The sequence below is a fragment of the Podarcis bocagei genome, assembly GCF_964188305.1.
Source record: "Podarcis bocagei genome assembly, chromosome: 5".
NCBI classification, from domain to species: domain Eukaryota; kingdom Metazoa; phylum Chordata; class Lepidosauria; order Squamata; family Lacertidae; genus Podarcis; species Podarcis bocagei.
The window spans coordinates 9,313,790-9,328,951 of record NC_138129.1 but is presented as its reverse complement, the minus strand read 5'-3'; the positions used below and the strand labels follow the sequence as shown (position 1 = coordinate 9,328,951).

Below are 15,162 nucleotides of genomic sequence, written 5' to 3'. Positions count from 1 at the left end.
GTTTAACCCACAGCGCCACCAGCGTCCCGTCATAGGGCTTACTTCTTAATTAAAGCATTTTTTTTACCTCCCCCCCCCATCAAAACACTGTCTCCCTGCTGCTGGTTGCTCTGCTGAGCCCTCTAGTGTCACATTTTAGTAACACATTATGAACCTTAAAAGTAGGATGTCATGTGTCCATATACGTTATCAAAACCCTTCCTTAGCGTTAAAAACCGTGAATGTAGATCTGCCCCAGGTGAGGCTATTGATCCATCTAGTGCAGTGTTGCTTAACCTGACTGGCAGCAAATCAGAAGGTCTCTGGCAGAGATTGTATCTCATCGCCTGCTGCTACCCAAACCATTTTTTAAAAAACCAGCTGGATTTGCCAAGGATTGGATGTGGTCCAGTACTTTTTTAAATAGAAAAAAATGGTGCTGGCACTCACCATGAAATTATTCCAGTAAGTGCCACACTATTAACATTTAAGAGAGCGAAATGGGGCTGGCACTCTGTAAACTTGAGTTCTCCTGGGGGGGCGGCACTGGACATGGTAAAAGGTAAAGGGACCCCTGACCATTAGGTCCAGTCGTGGCCGACTCTGGGGTTGCGGCACTCATCTCGCTTTATTGGCCGAGGGAGCCGGCATACAGCTTCCGGGTCATGTGGCCAGCATGACTAAGCCGCTTCTGGTGAACCAGAGCAGCACACGGAAACGCCGTTTACCTTCCCGCCGGAGCGGTACCTATTTATCTACTTGCACTTTTGACGTGCTTTCGAACTGCTAGGTTGGCAGGAGCAGGGACCGAGCAAAGGGAGCTCACCCTGTCGCGGGGATTCGAACCGCCGACCTTCCGATCAGCAAGTCCTAGGCTCCGTGCTTTAACCCACAGCGCCACCCGCATCCCCTGGACATGGTACTCAGCTGCTGAGTTTGGGTCCCTCCAAATCTAACCCTCCGATGATTAGGCACACTCAGTTTGGTGGCATGCGGGGGAAAAGGGGGGGGCTCTACTTTCTCCTCTGCCCCATAGAAGCAAACATTTTCAAGTGCATCTGCAGTTTTAATACACACACACAAAATACTTTGCCTCCCCAAAGTTCCAGAAACATGACTCTAATTAAGCACTCCAATGTAATGTATATATTGGAACCGCAGCACGTTTTGTTTCTGTTTAGCAGAACATCTCACGCGTGCCTGATGTTTCACTGCTCCCTCCAGTGTTCACATATTTTGGAGTCCGTTTCCTTCTTGCTGGCAGGAGGAGGCAGCTACAGATGTTAAGCATCATTAGCATGAATGAGAGTGACTGTAAAATCTCCCACGTATCCCAAGGAAGACGAAGAGGCTGCAGCAGAGCTAAGCATATGCAAGACAGGAACACACTGAAAATGAGCAGTTTGGCATTGTCCCTGTGGGCTGCTGACGTGACCGTTAGGCGAAACCTCTGCAGACTTCAAAGTTGTCAATTAAAAAGAAATTAGCGGCGGATGTGTGATTATGCTCCTGGCATTTATCTCCGGTGAATCCCTGAACATTCACATGTTCTTTCTCGGGTATTTATTTCTTATCATTATTTATAGCCCCACTTTTCAGGTTCAAATCCTTCCAAGGCGGCTTGCAAGGAACATTAAAATGCATTGAAATGCAATTTCAAAACCGCAATGAACCAGCACAGATCAATCTCCGAGTGGTAAGAGATTTCTTTTTTTTTTTAAAATATTTATTAAGTTTCCAACAAATTAAGCACAACACTACAAAAATGCCAAAAAAGAAAAAAACATACAATACATAAAAAATAATAATAAAAGAAACAAACAAGACAAAACAGAACAAAACAAAAACCATTTAAAATTTCGATTTCAACATCTTATCTTTCTTTCCCTTATTTCCTCGACCTCCTCACACCTCCCTTTTTGTATTCCACTTCTGTTAATTGTTTCAGCAATTCCTTTCCATCTTCCTCTGTTTTCTATCCTATAATTATCTTAACGCATTCTAACCATATTTTTCCCTTTAAAGCTCAATTAATCTATTTATACTTAATTCCAATTCCTATCCATCTTCCCTTGTTTTCTATCTTATAATTATCTTAACACATTTTAACCTTATTTTCCTTTAATACTCTATTAATCTATTTATACTTAATTCCTTATAACATTTCTACTGAAGCCATATAACTTCATTCCAACGTTCTTCTAACATTCATTAATTTTACAATATTTCTATAAATAATCTTTAGACTTTTCCCAGTCTTCTTCCACTGACTCTTCTCCCTGGTCTCGGATCTTGCCAGTCTTTTCCGCCAATTCTATCTAGTCCATCAACTTCATCTGCCATTATTCAACACTTCTGTACTTCCAGGAGACAACCATTCTCTCAGCCAGCAAAGAGCAGATGATTCACAACAAAGTTTAAGGGTCTGACAGGGCAGGTCCACCTCCTTCTTTAGCATCCGTCAATATCTTAAGTTTTACTCGAGGCTTCCTGCCCTGCCAAACAACTCCAAAAACATCCCTCTGCCACCTCCTGATACAATCCATCCCATCCAAAACTTGCACTGTTTGAAACGAAAGCAACATCCCCGGCATCCCAGCAACCCTCATCCCCACCACAACGACTCGGCCCAACAATAGCAACTTCAGATTTGTCCATATTTCCCAATCCCCCTTCTCTTCAATCCAACGTCCTTCACAATTACCCTTAAATGAATTCACATTTTTGACGGTCATACTGGCCCCCAAAGGCCTCTCTTTCTCAACCGATGTTAGTCCAGTCTCCTCCTGAAGCTCTGTCAGGCTTTCCTTTCCCAATTCAGCTAGGGCTCTGGTCCTCAAATTCTTCTGTTTTCCTTTAAGTTCCATCATAACAGATGTCACATCGAACTGCCTTTGAATGGATGGGGCTCTCTCACACTCCAGTTGTATTGTTTTACATTCAGCAGCAAGGGTTTTCTCCCTGACTTCATCCGCAGTTTGCCGTGTCGACGTAAATTCCTGTATCGATCTCTGAATGGTTTCTGTGTTAGTGTTCACCTTTTGTCCCAGATTGTCTATTTTCCTGTGAAGCTGTTCCAACGAATCGTTTATTTTCACTAAAGCGACCACTAAGGCCTCTTCTGTCGACATTTCACCTGTTTTTTTTCCTTTCCATTTACCATAACACTTGAGAAATTCAAGGTCAATCTCAGAGTCTCACAGTTCTTATCTTGCAGCTGGAAGTCCCCCTAGCCCAGCTCTTATAAAGTAACCAATTTCAGAGATTTCCACTAGGGGGAAACAATGTCCCCTTTAAACACAACTCATACAGTCCAAAGTTAATTTCAGATTTCAGATACTTTTTACTCCTTTTTAGAAGCAGCCGGAAACAATAGCAACAATGTATTTCTCTTCCTTTGCTAGTTGTCAAGGAACGTTCTAAATGCTGTCAATGAACATTCCAAAACGTCAGTCCTACTGGCAGCCCGTTTCCAGGGTCAGAGCGGCTTTATTTTATCTCCTTTCACTCTCTCCTGCAGACATACTCAATCCAGAACTTCCCCCCCTCTTCTCCTGCCTCCAAGGGGGGTTTTGTACTCTTTACCAATGGAAATTTAGGCTTTTACAAAAGGCTTTCCAAGACTTCAGCCTACAGCCTCCTTGCCTCAGTCTGTTTACAAGTAGGGAAGGCGGACTTCCTGTTTTCAACCTCCCCGTTTCGATGCCAAATTAAACTTTTAAAATCCGATTGTCCCGTCTCAGCTCTACTCACGGTAATTACTTTGGAGTCAAATTGTCCACAGGAAAAAGTCAATGCTCTCCGGCAACAGCTATGCTGCTTCCAGTGGCGTAGTGTGGGGGGTTCAGGGGGGCCCGGCCGCACCGGGCGCAACATCGGGGGGGGCGCTCGCACTCGCAGCTCTCTGCCCCTACCTGGCTCACTCTCTCTCTCTCACTGCAGTGCTGGCTGTGCGAATCCGATCCGAGCCGCTGGGTCGCCGCCCACTGTGGAGGGGGTGGGTGCCAGGCGTGCAGTGTGGAGAGAGAACGAGGGACTATCTGGGGGAGGGACAGTGCAGCGGCCGCTCAGCGCAGCGCTGAGCGCGGGAGAGAACCACACCAGACCAGACCAGGCAGCAGCAAGAAGAAGCTGGCAGCGGCGGCAGGTTAGGGGTTAGGGGGCGCAAATTACTTGCCTTGCCCTGGGTTAGGGGGTGCAAATTACTTGCCTTGCCCCGGGTTAGGGGGCGCAAATTACCTGCCTTGCCCCGGGTGCTGACAACCCACGCTACGCCGCTGGCGGCTTCACTCCGTGGAAGAAGCAGACGATTCGAAGCACTGCACCGCTCACCCCACGTCGCTCCGGATCCCCGAAACCGGGTTTCCCCGCGAGTAGGGGAGGTGCAAAAGGTGCCCGCCGAATCCCGCGTTCACAGGCTTCTCCCGCCTGTGATTTTTATGGGTCTCCGCCTTCGCCGCGGCGGTACAGACCCAAATTCCCACGGGGCAAGTTCCTCCCGATCAGAGGAACTCCGCCGTTGCCGGAGGCACCAACCCAGAAGCTCCTGAGTGGTAAGAGATTTCAAGGGTGCCAGTGCAGACCCTGGGTTTGGTTTCCGTAGGGTAATGAAAATAATTGGTAAACCATTATATTTGAAGAAAATGAAAAACTACTAAATAAAAACTACTATGAAAAACTACTAAATAAAGCACTTCTTGCAAAAAGCTTTGTTTGCATAATCAATGCAATTGTTCCAGTTACAGATAGGTAGCCGTGTTGGTCTGCCATAGTCAAAATAAAAAATTCCTTCCAGTAGCACCTTAAAGACCAACTAAGTTAGTTCTTGGTATGAGCTTTCATGTGCATGCACACTTCTTCAGATACACTGAAACAGAAGTTGCCAGACCCTTCTATATAGTGAGAAGGTGGGGAGGGGTATTACTCAGAAGGGTGGTGGGAATGGGAGATTGGCAGATAGCTGAGATGAGCCTGTTGACGACTCTTAACGACTGTAATAGGTCTTACAGGAAAAGGCAAGGGGTGAGAAGGTGAGAAATGGCTTAGTCATGTATAATGAGATAGGAATCCAATGTCTTTGTTCAGACCAGGTGCAATTGTTGTTATCAATGCAGTTATAATCAAGGATGCGAGGCCCTATACCATGGCTTACTTGGCTTGCTCTAAAGATGATACCAGATCTTGACAGTTTTGAAAAGAAAAAGATTTTTCCCCCTTAGACTCACATGAATCCAGCAAGACCATTTAGGAAACACTGAAAGTTGCTCTTATTTCTTCATTTCCCCCTTTATAACAAATTCTGAAGCCTAAATGCAGAACATCCAACTATTTTACAGCAATGTTTAATTGTCTTATTTATGGGAGCACCAACAGTGCATTCCATGCTCAACAAAATTCAAGAGACAATGTCCCCGCCTTTATAAGCTAAAACTCAGCACAAGAGGAGCAACTCAGACTGGGGAAGGAAGAGGAAACTAGACAAAACTGCAAAGATGATTAATGCAAGGGCAACAAATGTATATTTCATTGTTCCTAACAATTATCACCTTGTGTAAAAACTGTGAATGTGAGGCGTTATGGTTTTGTTTGTTCTTATGTTATGTATTTTTGTGTTTTTATGTTGTAAACCGCCCTGTGATCCCCAGATGAGAGACGGTATAGAAATTAAATCAATAATAATAATAATAATAACAACAACAACAATAGTAATGATAACAATAATAATAATAACGGCCAGAAAGACCATTAGGTAGCTCCTGAAGTATCATCGAGTGTCGTCTGAAACACACGGGAGTGGATATAACGGTCTCCCGTTTTGTTTCAATTGCGGTCCTACAACTGCACGTGTGGAACCGCCTTCCTGGAACAACACGCGTGTAGCGCGCGAGCCTCCTCCAATGAGCGCGTTTCTCCCGGCTCGCTCGCAGCAACCAATCAGCAGCAGCGACCGCTTCTCCTCCTCCTCTCCCCCTCCCGGCTTTCTGTCTCCTCAGCGCGCGTCTGTCAATCAACAAGCGCTGCCGTGGCTTTCGGGCGTCTCTAGGACTCTAAGCAGGAGCGGCGTCGAGCTGCTTATTAGCATATCGTGGAGGAGGGGGCGTGGGGCACAAGGTGCCGCGCGCGCGGAGTCGCGCAGGCGCAAAGCGTCTCTCGCGCACGAACGCACGCACGCGCGGATGGACCCTCAGGAGCCCGCCCTGCCCACATCCCTCCGCTTCCGCCCTCCCTCCTTCGGACTACCCAGAACCCCTTGCGAAGTGGCAACGTAGCCGGCTATGGCGGAAGCTGCGCCTGCGCTGTGAGAAGAGAAGGGAATATATATATATATTTTTTTTCATTGAGGGAGAAAAGCCGAAGCCGGGTGAGAGGCTTGACTGACTGGTAGCGACTGCGTTGCACCCGCCGCGCCACTGAACCCGCCAGGTACAACCCGTGGGCCGAGGAGATAGTTATCATTATTGCTATTATCGTCATTATTATTATTATTTAAAAGAAGAAGAAAAGGAGGGGAGAGAGGCGTCCCCCCCATTTCTACCTCAGGCCACATCCTCATCTTCGAGGGTGAGGGTCGGCATCCCCCTCCCCCTCCATAATAATAATAATTTTAAAAACCCCTCTGGCCCTGAGTTCGAATTCTGGTTTACCTCAGGAACTCTGGTGTTGGTGGGGTTCTGGAGGGAATGGCTTCCTGACCCCCCAGGTGTGTGTGGGGTGAGTGAATGGGGTTGGCTTTTCACAGGATCATAGGGACCACGAAGGGTCATCTAATTCGACCTCCTGCAACGCAGGAATCTTTTGCCCCCAACGTGGAACTCGAACCCGCTACCTTGAGGTGAAGAGTCTCACGCTCTGTGAATTGAGGGTATATAGAGGGCTCTGCTTTCATCATCATCATCGCCATCATTTATTTATTATGATCTTGATTTATTGCATTGATGCCTCACCTTTTCCTCCAAGGAGCTCAAGGCGGATTACGTGGTTATCTCCTCTTTTAGCCCCTACAACAACGGCTGGGTGAGGTAGGTTGAGAGGCATCAATTGATTCCCCCAATGTTGCCCCAGCAAGAGCTTCATGGGCTTCAAACCCTGGTCTCCCAGGTCTTAGTCGGACACTCTAACCACTGTGCTACTCTGGCTTTCATCATTATCATCATTTCCTTTATTTATTTAATTTGTCTTCCCTGCCTTCCCTAACCATCTCAGGGTGGTTAACAGCATAAAAATAGAAGATTAAAGCACAAAATGTGTAATAAAGACAAGAAGAGGAGCAAATCAAACCAATAAGCGGCCAACACCTCCCAATCCTACAAACACGTTTAAAAGGATATGGGATGTTGATCAGCCAAAAGGCCTGGTTCACCATCATTGTGTAGCTTCAAAGTCATGGGGCAAGAGGATGGGATCCTTTTACGGATGGTAACCACTTAAAAACCAGGAAGCGGAGAGTAGGAATGAATACAGGTTGTTCCCACATCGGAGGGGTGATGATGGCGGTGGGGATGTATAAATATATATACTGCCAAAAATGGCTTTAAGGCAGTTGGCTAAATTGGACTTTTCTAAGCAGGGTGTAAGATGAGGGTTTCCACAAGGATCAGTTTGGGAAATTGTCTTCTTTAATGAACTGGAGTTTGAGGTGAATAGTGAGGTGGAAACGTTTGCTGCTGATGCCAAGTTGCTCGGGGCGGTAAGAATAAAAGAGCTTTCCATACTGGGTGAATGGGCAGTAAGATGTTAAAGATCTGCACTGCTTGCTCATTTGCTACAGGGCCAGGCTCAGGGTGTTACTATTAGTATATAAAGCCCTTAACAATTTGGGACCAGTTTATTTGCAAGGTTTCCTTACCCTACATGTGCCCAGTCAACCACTTTAATTGGCAAAATCGGCACAGCTACAGATTCCATATAATGCCCATTCCATTTTTGTAAGAACTCTGTCATTTAGTGTGGAAGTGCCTACACTTTGAAACCTCCTTCCTATTGAGATCAAGCAGGCATCTTCACTGTACTCTTTCCAACTAAAACATTCCTGTTTAAACAAGTCTACCCAGATGATTAGAAAGTTGAGGTTATTTCAATCTGTTTTAGTATTTAAACTTCTGCATGTTTTAAGGTAGTGTTGTAATTTTTCCTTGATTTTACTGTTTTAGCTTTTGTAAACTTCTTTGAGGGTTGTTGTTTTTACAATCAAGCAGTGCATAAATTTTAAGAAGTAAATGAAATAAAAGATACGTAAGTGTAAAGTGATGCACATCGGAACAAAAAATTCTAACTTAACACTGATAGGGTAGGTGATGGAGGTGACTGACTGAGCAGTAAGAATCCTGAGGTCATGGTGGAAAGAATGAAATGTGTGGCAGATGTAAAAAGTGTGTACAAAGGGATCGATAATTGGAGGAAGCATGAAATACAAGGCTACCAGTATTATCTTTAAGCAGAAATTTGGTGCGATCACTCTGGCTGCAGAACTGCTAAAAAGATATTGCAGTCCTAGAGAAGGTGCGGAAATGGATATTCATAATGATCCAAAGACTGCTCTCCTAAGGAAAGCTTGCAACATTTGGAGAGGGGTGGTGGTGTTAGGAGAGGAAAGCAGAGCAGGGAAGACATCCATGGTGTGGAGAAAGTAGATAGAGAGGTTTTTCTCCCTTTTGTACAGCACTAAAACCCAGGATCATTCAGTGAAGATGAATGGTGGGAGATTCAAGACAGGCTGAAAGAAGTGTTATTTCACACATTTAAAAGTTAACCTGTGGACTTTGCTCCCACAAGATGCAGTGATGACCAAAGAAGGGGATTAGACAAGTTCATGGAGGATAAGGCTGTCAGTATCTACTAGTCCTGATGGCTGCATGCTATCTCCAGAATTAGACGCAGGATGCTTCAGTACTGTTTGCTGTCCTCTGTCCTTCCTATGAACTTCCCACAGGCATCTGGTTTGGCATACTGGGAAATAGGATGCTAGACTACAGAGGCCCTTTGGTCTGATTAAGCCGTAATACTATGTTCAGGAGCCTTGAGAAGGGTGGCAGAGTTTGTCTCACCTGCACTGGCTGTTTCCATTAGACCAGATGCCTGTAATGTCTTAAGATTATTTAGTAATCCTTTTTCCATCCTGTCTTTCTTCCAAAAAACTCAGGGTATTGCACATGGTTCCCCACCCTTTTGTTTGAATTCTTACAACAGCCCTGTAAGTTAGGTTGTCCTGAAGATGGTGTCTGGCTCAAAATTACCCATGACTCTAACCTATAGGCAACATTGATACAGTGAGGTATTTTCTCTCTTCCTTATTCATCTCTCACTTCTGAACTGGGGATGCCATCTTATGTGTATCTACTTGAAAATAAGTCCCACTGGGCACAAAGTCCCATTGTGTAAAAATGCATGAGGATGGGCTGCAACATTTGTGTTTTATTTATTAAATCTCACTTAGAAATATATGAACAGAAGCAGTTCTGTCTTCTTACCCTTGCTGCTCCTTTTGGAAACTCATATTGACTTATTGGGGCTCTCATGTAGACATTTTTGGATCAGCTCTGCACTCTTGATTAATTCTGTTTTAGCGTGCTCAGGCTATTCAGTGGATTCTTCTTCGCTGTCTAGGTGTATCCATGCAGTTTATCTGCTAAAAATCAACAAAAACTCCTAAGAACAATGTTGTCCTTCCCTGACCCCAGGTTCCATGTGTTCATGCTAGAATATGACCAATGGCCATTCTGGGTGCTGAAATGGAACTCTAGGTTTCCTGCTCATTCCCCTATCTGAATGATTTGCAACTCTTCCCATTTCTTCAAAACACCTGAAGTAAGGCATATGGGCAGCACCCCAAAACTGCTGCTTCATATATGATAGGATTGTGTTAATAAGTCAGTTTGCTACCCAATTTCCCATGTTCCTTTGCATTGTTTTTCAATGAATGTTCTGTTTGGGGAAGGTAGGTTAGCTAGTAGAACCCTGAGTAGCTTGTCTATGAAAGTAGAAGTGCTGTTTAAGACACTTCTTTGACTAGTCATTGGCTTTTGATTTCAAAAAGCATTGGATTCTTTGAAGACCTGGTTGATTAAAAATAAGAGTTGGTGACAATCAACCTTCTCATAAGTGGCTCCAGAAGGGGAGATAAAGCGTCAGAAATATGTGGGCTGGTGCAGACACTTATTTTGTGAAGCTTCCTTTCTGGAACAGATCTAGACTATGAGTTATCGCCATTAGCATGAGGGCAAATAACAAGGCATGCTAGAAAGGGACATGGCCTCAAATTGGTATATAGGTCAGTCTAGTTTCTCTTTGAAAGAGATGCATAGCCTAGCAAATCCTTTTATACACCATGCAGACAGTACAGCATCTTAAAATGTCTTCCAGTGTCTTCCTTTTTTTGTTTTAAAATTGACCTTCTATTTGTATTCTTACATTTCTTTTATTGGCATCTAGCTACTATTGCCTTGAAGGCTCACTTTCACATGTTTGTTTGTGGCTTTACAAATTACCTGTTAGAAGACAAAATCTGTTGCATCTTAACTTGTAAGAAATAGAGTGTTATCCCAGTATCCTTCAGATGCTACACTCTTGCTACATGTAATTAATAGGAGTAGAACATCTTAAGCATGCTATGCAAGTTTGTTAATGCTGCAGACAACATTGCTAGGGTAACCTGCACTGTCTACATTTTGTGTAGAGCCATTTTCACATTCTAAAGATGCTCTTTTTTATAAGATATTTATTAAGATTTTCAAAAAATTACAAAACAAAAAGAAAAAAGAAAAATACGAAATAAAAATAGTTAAAAAACAATTCAATCTTTCCGTCACATATTTTTCATTTGCTTATTTCCCGGACCTCCTCACGCCTCCCTTTTCTGTATTCCAGTTCAGATTGTTAGTTCAGCAAATCCCTTCCCTCTTTATTCGTCTTAGACTTCAATTTTAAAATATTGTGACATTAAATTTTTACCTATTAATAACCATTTTCTCTTATTCCCTTATAACATTACAGCTAAAGACGACTTAGTTTCTATCCAACATCATACTAACATTCATTAATTTTACAATATTTCTGTAGATAATCTTTAAACTTCTTCCAATCTTCTTCCACCGACTCTTCTCCCTGGTCTTGGATTCTGCCAGTCATTTCTGCTAATTCCATATAGTCCATCACCTTCATCTGCCATTCTTCCAAAGTGGGTAGATCTTGTGTCTTCCACATTCTAAAGATGCTCTTGGATGAAGTCACTTATTCCTGTCTGCCTAATCCTCTCATGAAGTGGGAAGTATAATTGAAAGTATGTCCTGTGATCCACGACAGCTGTCAATACATGCTCTTAGAAAGGGATAGCTCAGTTAGTAGAGCATGAGACTCATAATTACAGGGTTGTGGGTTTGAGCCCCACCTTGGGCAAAAGTTTGCTGCATTGCAGGGGCTGGGAATAGATGACCCTCATGGTCCTTTCCAACTGTACAATGCGATGATTCTGTGATCTAACAAGTATGAACTGAGAAATATGGTGCCTAATTGAATACAAAGAACTGTGATCTCCAAACTGGTTCCCAGGGCACATGAGTGTCATCATGTTGATGAATTGCCCATACCATGACTTCTGCAACGGGGAGACCATATGTAGCATGATCCTCCAATATGTGGACAGTGAAATAATCCTCAGGGAAGGAGTTAATGGGATTCTCTGATGCAGCCTGCTCTGAACTCGTACGAGGAGGGTCTGTATCCCAATAACAGAACACACACATTGCATGCAAAAGGGTTCAATCCCTGGTATCTCCAGGTAGGACTGGGAAAGACTCCTGTCTCGAGCCGTGGAGAACTGCTGCCACTCAGTGTAGACACTTCTGACCTAGATGGGCCAATGATCTTACTTTCTATAAGGCCACTTCTTATGTTCCTAATTTCTTGAAACACCATAACTGTCCAGAAAGCATACAGTGGTATACCTCGGGTTACATACGCTTCAGGTTACAGACTCCGCTAACCCAGAAATATTACCTCGGGTTAAGAACTTTGCTTCAGGATAAGAACAGAAATTGCACACCAGCGGTGCAGCGGCAGCAGAAGGCCCCATTAGCTAAAGTCGTGCTTCAGGTTAAGAACAGTTTCAGGTTAAGTACAGACCTCTGGAACGAATTAAGTACTTAACCCGAGGTACCACTGTATTTATTTTTCTTTCCAATCTCTTTGCGAAGCAGTTTGGGAACCACTGGTATAGACAGTGCTGTGCTAGATGGACCAGTGATCTCACCTGGATATTTAGAAGCTTGCTACGTTGCATAAACTCCAATATTTGGGAGAATAAAAGAGATACAAAGATACATTGCTGACAGGAGTAGAGACCAAATGACATTCTCCCCACCGCCACTGCCCCTTTCCTAGGACCACCACCTTACCAGGTCCTCTCCAAATTTGAGGGGCGCCCTTGCGAGACCCTTCCTCTTTCAGGGGCTCGTGGGTGGGCTTACCTGGAGACAATGGCAGGTGGCAGTGGGCAGAACACACACATTGCATGCAAAAGGGTTCAATCCCTGGTATCTCCAGGTAGGACTGGGAAAGACTCCTGTCTCGAGCCGTGGAGAACTGCTGCCACTCAGTATAGACACTTCTGACCTAGATGGGCCAATGATCTTACTTTCTATAAGGCCACTTCTTATGTTCCTAATTTCTTGAAACACCATAACTGTCCAGAAAGCATACAGTGGTATACCTCGGGTTACATACGCTTCAGGTTACAGACTCCGCTAACCCAGAAATATTACCTCAGGTTAAGAACTTTGCTTCAGGATAAGAACAGAAATTGCACACCGGCGGTGCAGCGGCAGCAGAAGGCCCCATTAGCTAAAGTGGTGCTTCAGGTTAAGAACAGTTTCAGGTTAAGAACGGACCTCTGGAACGAATTAAGTACCTAACCCGAGGTACCACTGTATCTCCATCCCTTGGGTAAAAGGGATGGCAGAGGCAAATCATAACTGTTACCCTTTAGTTATAAGAAGGATGCCTGCCCATTCTTCTGGAAGCTGATGGGATAAATAGGTTTCTGGGACAGCAGGTGGGGGGCGGACATAGTTTGCATTATAACAATATAGTTGCCCAACATTTTTACCCACTCTACCTCCAAATAATTTTTTTTTTTGCCTTTGTTTAGTACTCTTCTTTTAACCCCGCCACCAAGCAGAGACATTCCATTCCTCTTCTCCTTTTGTGCATCACTGTCCTTGACGCCCACTGAGAGCAGCCTAGCAACCCACCCACGAAGCTCCTGCAAACCACCATTTGGAAATAACCATTCTAATGTGTAGTAAATTAAGATATCCAGAATCTAACCGGAGCCTGCCAGATGTGGATACACTCTTATTTAATTCACATTAATGCAAAGCATTCTTTAATCGTTCTGTTAATTTAATATGTTAGTTAATGTAGTCTGAAATGTGCTTAACCTTCCAGGAATATATATATAATTGGTTTTATGACAACCGTTCTGTGTATGCCCAGGGAGTGCAAGAAGATGTGTAAAAGTGCAAGTCAACAGGATAAGTAAAAAAACAAAACCTTATAATTAGAATTAGATCCAAACAAAGCTCCCTGGTTTAATACAAGAGATGCATAAGTTCTTCCAACTATTTATTTAATGTATATTTATCCCACCTTTGAGAGAACGCCTCCTCCACTCCCAAAGGCAGGTAACATAGGTCCCTAAAATAATCAAAGAGAGCTATGTGTCTTCTTAGGCTAGCAGACGTTTTGAGAGAAGCACTCATTTATTTATGTTTGTTTATAAAAAGATCCATATTCAACTGTCTTAATACAATAAAACATAAATCACCATTAAAAGCAGTTTTAAAAAAATCATTAAAGTTATTCTTGTCTTCAAGCTGTTAAATCAGTCTTGACAGCAAACTAACTGCCGCTTTTGTATTATGTCCTCCCCAATATTGCACTGCCAACTCTTGGCTCTGGTCTTATCCAGTGTTGGCATGTGACCTCTCAACAGCCCTCAACAGACAACAGACAGTTTCCCACGCAACACCCCTATTTTATCTGCTATCATTTTTCTTATGCTGATTCTCCACATCCCTGTGATTCAACATGAAGTCTACTCCTCTCCAAATTCTGTTATCCTAAACCTACGGCTCTCCAGCCACAGCCAGGGTGGCAAGTGATAAGGGAAGAGTTATAGTCTTAACAATTACCCAATAGAAAAGAGTTATGTGCCCACAAATAATCCCTTCTTTCAGATTTGTTATTTTGACTGCTTCATTGGATGGAACTGCTCCGACTTGTTACCCAGTCAGCTTGCTATACTTTGTCCCATTCATATTCGTTAATTGCTCGCTCATTCTGAATTGCGCAATATAACATCTGTTTAATAGTGGAGTTGCTACTTCTCTCACATTTTTTTTTAAAAAAAACCTATGATGTTCCTTGCATAGGCAAAAATGGATATTTTGATCCATGAAGTTCCTGCAGATGTGCTATGTATTGTTCGTGACGTGTGCTCAGTGTAGGAAAAACTGTACACACATCTTATGTTCCTTTGAAAAAGAGAGAACTTTAGTTTTGAAATCAGGGTGGCAAATGCAGTGGGTTAAAAAGAAGATGAATAAATTCTTGATTTAATGAAAGAGAGTTGGTGGTGGTTCTGTCTATTGAGCTCTCCCCCCCCCCCCCCGTGTGTGTGTATTTAAAAAACAACTTTAATAAGCAGGTTGGGGGGGGGATCTGATTTTTTTTGTTCCTCAAGTAATAGTTGCAGTGCAAGCCAATAATTGTGTCTTATAGCTGTCTTTATTCCCTGATGTCACTATTCATTATGGGGATTTTTTTTAAAAAAAACATTGATTGGCATAGGGTAGCTATGAGTGTGCATCAAAGACCAGATTTTGTTTGGATTCCACTTCAGAAAGGAGACCAATTCAACTAGGGACTGCTTCAGGCGTAACCCACAATGCCTTTCCTTGAAGATCCATGGCTTCATTTGTCTCCCCCATTGGCTTACATAAGGAAATGACCAAATGGGTACAGTGGTACCTCCAGTAAGAACTTAAATTGTTTTGGAGGTCCGTTCTTAACCCGAAACAGTTCTTAACCTAAGGCGCGCTTTTGCTAATGGGGCCTCCCACTTCTGCTGCGCGACTTCCACCGGGGCAAAGTTCGCTACCAGGAGCACCTACTTCCGGGTTAGCGGAA

The 15,162-nt window shown here is 43.6% G+C and overlaps 1 protein-coding gene across 6 annotated transcripts in view; it reads left to right on the top strand.

Annotated features, from left to right (window-relative positions):
* The first annotated feature begins 6,229 nt into the window (after positions 1–6,229).
* The window catches only part of ARFGAP1 (ARF GTPase activating protein 1), a 34,106-nt gene continuing 25,173 nt past the window's right edge, over positions 6,230–15,162 (top strand). For 5 of the 6 annotated variants that reach the window (XM_081196469.1, XM_081196467.1, XM_081196470.1 and 2 more), the window contains exon 1: positions 6,230–6,402. The gene's annotated coding sequence lies outside the window, so the exon portion shown is untranslated. The remainder of the gene's footprint in view (positions 6,403–15,162) is intronic. The other variant, XM_081196471.1, reaches the window with a different exon arrangement.